Source organism: Cylas formicarius, unplaced genomic scaffold (genome assembly GCF_029955315.1).
Source record: "Cylas formicarius isolate icCylForm1 unplaced genomic scaffold, icCylForm1.1 PGA_scaffold_10__41_contigs__length_53128322, whole genome shotgun sequence".
In the NCBI taxonomy this organism is placed as follows: Eukaryota; Metazoa; Arthropoda; class Insecta; order Coleoptera; family Brentidae; genus Cylas; species Cylas formicarius.
The window spans coordinates 49074980-49080979 of NW_026844214.1; positions in this window are offsets into that span (position 1 = coordinate 49074980).

Sequence of the window (6000 nt, forward strand, 5' to 3'; positions counted from 1 at the left end):
ATTTAACGATCATCAATAAATTTAGTGAGAACAATTGAGCACACGTTTTTATTAACCCTTCATGATTCGTGATCATTGCCGTATGCAATTTTTCGAGTAAAAGGTACCTAAATACAATTTTACTATAACCGCAATGATTTATTTAAAATAATTTAGGGCATTTAAACAAACACATTTATGATAGGTTTGACTCTTTGCTTAATTATAATGCAACTGAATCTTTTAAGCTGAGTCACTGTAAATATTAACAGATGTATTTTAAAAACATTGTAATGTAAACAAATCGTAATTATCTATCGAGGAAGATTCTTTCTCCACGCTTTGCCGGCCTCCCTCCCGCGCTGCTCTCAACGCCCCGATACGATTTGGACAAATGAACGTTTGGACAAATACGGCCATCTCGTTCAAAGTATCGAAAATCCCGAACGGCGTTCGGTCCCGTTTCGGAAAATCTCGGTGAGTCTCGTTTGGCGAGGGACCTGGACGTACCAGACTGTCGAATGTCAAATGGAAAAGGACAAATAGCTGTTTCGTTTGAATGACGTGATTTTAATATCGAAATAGGGGGACTGTGTAATTTGAAATTTTGACGTTTTAAGTATTCTATAGTACCTTAACTCAGACCTTCGCGGGACCTTGGTAAAACCCATTCCAATAGATGTTTATTCTGCATTACGTAGGTCTTGCTTGGATCGTAAGGAATATATGTAGAAACTTGAAATTTTTATTTGAAACGTAAATGGACCGTTTTAAATTTGATTAAGCATTGATGCTGCGGGCTATTTTCGAATAAATAGAAGCGTTTATTTTAACACCAGGTTCTTAAGAGTTTAATCTAAATTGCAATATGTTCGTATATATTAGTAAGTATGTATTTATGTACCTGATTTTCGAGCGGACTCGCGGTAGATAAAGGTCTGTCATAAGAATTAATTAAAATCTTAAAGTGTTAAAAAAAATTAAATATTTTTTTAACACTTTAAAATGTGAAGACCGCGGAATGAAGCAGGTGTGCCCCTGTTAGAAGAAGTCATGGAAAACAACGCAGAATTTAAAGACGAAGTGGAGATGGTAGTCGAACCTAATGACAATTTAGAAGACGAACTACCTCAGCAAATAAAAAAACGGATCCATTTGTCTTCGGATGCTAAACAAATTGTTTTGAATGTTTACAAATCTATAAGCAATTCAGAAGGGGAAGTAGGAGCAGCAATAAAAACAAGATTGCTTTCGAAAAATCGTCGGTGGGCGGGGCAAGTTCGTATCGCTTAGCGCGAAGCAGCTTTGAATTTGAAAAAGAAGCCGCTTCACGGTTTCTTGTCAAAAATGGGATGCATTGTTTTTCTGTCGTGCTCTCTATGGAAGTTTCGCAAAATGGATGTAATTATATTGTGCGTACACCCTGTATAAAGTGTGTTTCACTTATCGCCGAATTTCAAAGTCGCGACAAACTTTGATAAATATAAAAAATTGTGCTAGTAACAACGATTTCCAGTATCTCACGCACCCTATATGATAGACGAAACCTGAAACTCTCTCGATACAGTTTACGACACTATTTAAACCAAATTATCCCATGTTTTATAGTTTTTCATTTACGGCTAATATTTTATCTACGAAAATGGCAATTTTCAGGGTCTTTTAGGTATTTTTACCCATAAACGGCATGTACATAAATGAAAAAAATCCGGAAACCGAGGTTATAGACTTGGATGTCCTACGTTTCCTGGTACAAGAATTTTCCAAAATAGTAAATGGTTTTCGAGAAAATAAGTTTTTCTGGAACCGTGCTGAACCCAATGAATAGTGCTTTTCATATGGATTTTTTCAAATATCTCGAGCAAAAATTATAGCTCTTGTTTACTCTGGAAAAGAACAATTTTCTGGATCTTTTAGGCTTTTGTGTATAATTGCAAAACCCTGTATATAATCGACAAAATGCCTCAAATAAATGTTATAGCACTGGAACTTTCGCGTCTGCCGATGAAAGAATTTTACCGATAGGGTGAATGGTTATGGAGAAAAGCATGTTTTTCTGGAAGCCTAAATAACCAAAAAAAAAAAAATGCTTCGCGAGATTTTAGTAAGTCCCTTTTGAACAGATGAAATACGAGTATGGACTTCTACCCTTCTGAAAAATCTGAGGTCGATACCTGCCAATTTAAGACACCTGTTAAGATTTCAATTTAGCACTTAATATCTTCAACACTCTGTAAAATAGGTGAAAACCTTAAAAGTTTTAGCTGTTTGTGAGGGCGATGTCGTCATAGAAAAGAAGCTGACATCCGAAGTACAGTTATAGCCAATTTTCAATAATAGGAGGGGGCGGGGGGCATTTTTCAATTTTTTGAATTTGCCGCACACCCGGTACATTTCTGAAAAATTTTTAATAATCAAATTTTATCAAGCCGTCTTCATATGTAAGAATTTTTTTGGTGGTGCAAACCATTTTCGAGAAATGATTTTTTTCTTGGACCCTTGCAAACGCGGTTTTGATTTTTTTTTAGAATACTTCCCGACCCCCCAGCACCCCCAATTACAGTTTCGTTAGGGGACTAAGCTCTATCCGCCTGCCAAATTTGAAGTCGATAGCTTTAATTTTCGAACACTTATCGTGTTTCATAGCAACGTCTAAAAAGCAGTGGAAAATCGAAAAAAAAAGATGGACGCCGAAAGTTGAATGCAGCCATTTTTGGATATCTTATGCATCCCGTGGAGTGTAAAAAAGGAGCAAAATTTGAAGCGTGTAGCTCAAACCGTTCGGAAGTTATCATCCAAAAACCCTAGAACAGAGAACGGAGAACAGATTTTTTTTTTGTTTTGACACTGATCATTTGTGTACCAATGGGGGTCTCGTAGGACTTATCGTTACCGAGTGAGGAGCGCGTATACTTTCGAAAAATTCGATTTAATCGATTTTTCGAAAGTAATAAGTGACATTGAATGAAATAAATTGTTACTTTGTATTAATTTTTTTATGTACATATTGCAAGAATTGCTCGGCGAAAAGTATTGAAAACATACTGGAATGGTTACGGTTAAGGGTAGGCAAAGTTAATCACGGGGTCGGTTATAAAAGCACCATAACTCTGATCGAGGTATATAATCCGAATACAAATTAGTAAAATGTTGCTTATTTTATTACTTTATTTTTGTTAAAAAAATATATCATATTAGAATGAAATCGGTTCAACATCAACATCAAGGGAACATCTTCGTGGGAAAGGAGGACAGTCGAAATGTTAATCCGCAATATAATTTGTTTTGACACGCGCGTTTAATCCCCCCATCCAAATTAATTACAGCTCGAGGACCGGCAAAGATCCGATTCGAGATTAAAAAATAACCGAGGGTTATATTAGGGCTTTTAAGTCCCCCTCCGGTGGCGGGGTATGCCTTTTGCGTTTTTTATTTTATCGTAGATTGAAAATAAATAAGGTTCGATTCCGCTGCTCATCTCCTTTTGATTTTGAAATATAGTTAACCTCTTAACAGGCAAAAAAATATATAAAAACTTACCTACATGGTACTCATGGTAGAAACAGTATGTTCAATTGTCCGATAATACAGATAAACATAAATTTTACCTTCATATGCTCGTAAATCGATTTTGTTTGCGGCATATATTACTTTTTTTTGGGTTCGTCACTCTCCTTCGAAATTTTCTCAACCCACAATCTAAACATAACAAATAGTGACTATAACACCACTAAAATGAAAATACCTCACTGTAAGGATAAACCATTGTAAATGGACTTTTTATTATCCTATACCAAAACAATTGCAAGTTAACTGATAATATGTTTCAATCTGTTTCAATAAATTTTATCTTGGTATAATGTCTAACCAATTTCAGGGACTACATCATAACCGTTGTCTAAAAATACGTAATTGCAAAAGTCCCAAATTCTCTTCAAATCGCGATGATAAAATCCCCAATAACGTCACACCAATTATATATTGAAAATTCATTATAAGAATGTCTTTCTTTCACCAGATGAATCTTCTCTTGTTGCCAAATAAGATCCACTCTCGGCGAAAGTGGTTTCGTCAATGTGTTGGTTAGAACAGCACTTGTTTCACTCGTTTCTCTTATTAGGTAATATAGTGACCCTATGACTATGGTAAAATTTCATGCACCTTTTCAATTTTTTTTTTCATTTTTGCTTCCTAACTTAGCATTAGCATTAGCATAGGCAGGCCCACCATATATCTCATAGCTCTATGGTGGTATTTAAATAAATATTAATTCAGTTCACAAAGAAATACACCAGAAAAATGCTTATTATGTTTGCTATTTTTCGTTCATTTTTATTCGTAAACATAAGTGTAATATTATAATAGTCAATTTATTCACCTAAATCTATATTCAACACTTATAGATATTATACACTTTCAAAGAAATTTACATCCACAGTAGCACACTTCTGATAAAAATTCATAATGCACTGCACCATTGTGAAAGGGACGTGAGCTCATTTGATGAACGCCATTTCACTTGCTTGATGTCTGCTGCATATCGTATTCATAAACCCACGTCTTGTCTTCAGTAATGATATTTGGATCAATGTGCGATCAAATTTAGTCTCACAACTTTTATCACCAACTTTGCTGAAACCCAAATCATTAGTAAGAATGTTTTGGAGCCGTAACCAATGTTCAAGTCTTCATCTATCTTTCTGATGCGTAATTCGCGACTACTGACCATGTGAGCTTTTGATCAATAAACAATCCGAGAAGTTATACAAACGTTTTTTAAAGACATTTTTTATAAGTTTTTAATGATAGTGGAATTCATTATTCATTCATTATTGGTATTTAATGCTATACACCAAGGATGTTTTCAGAAATATCGAAATCAACTGCGTCGAAAGCTCGCGGAATGTAAAATGCGTTCTTTATTGTTTAAAGCATCGCAAATTGCTTGATTTAGTGCGATTTCTGTCGACCAACTCTCGCGAAAACCATTTTGTTGCTAACATATAGGTTATGTTCTTTTATATTATCTTTCCATAATGATTTTGTAGTGCTACATAACGCCAGTCAATAATCTCTTATCTGTCTCCTTCGTTTTTATATGTTCGAACCATTTTAGATATTTTTAATGCTGAGGGATAGACCCTTTGGTTAAAACTTATATTTACAAGTTTAGTGTAATGGGTGCCGAACCAAGCCTCGTCGTCATGAATTTGAATTAAATATTTTTGTCTTCATTCTATTAGTCATCACTAGTTTCGAACATTTTCTTTTAAATTTAGTTGCAATTATTTACTTTCACTATCCTTTGTTTTCTTTCCTTTCTAGCGAATCATTATCAAGCAATCGCCAAAGGTTGATATTGTGTCTTGTGACGTTTTTGGAAGACTTGCAGACAAATTTTGCGCTATATATATATATATATATATATATATATATATATATATATATATATATATATATATATATATATATATATATATATATATTAATGGAATTTTTAATTTGCCGTGTTAAAGTTTGTTGGAATGTTGAATTTTTAAAAAAATTACGTACGTAGAAACAGATAAACACTGTCCTCCATTTTGTCGTCGAAATTTTCTTAACCCACGATGTAAACATAACAAATAGTGACTATAACACCACTAAAATGAAAATACCTCCCTGTAATGATAAACGCTTGTAAATGGGCTTTTTACTATCCTATCCCAAATCAATTGCAAGTTAACTGATAATATGTTTCAATCTCTTCACATCGAGATTACTTTCTGGTAATGTGACGTAGGTTACTGAATTTTTAGCGTAGTATAATGTCTCCAAGTCGCGATTATGAAATCCCCAATAAAGCCACATCAATTATTTATTGAAAATTCATGCTGGAAATGTCTTTCTTTCACCAAATGAAGCTTCTCTTGTTGCCAAGTAAGATCCATCCTAGGTGAAAGTGGTTTCTTACGTAAACAATGTCTTGGTTAGAAAAGCAGCATCATTCACTTGTTTTTCTGATAAAAAGTTACACAAGTT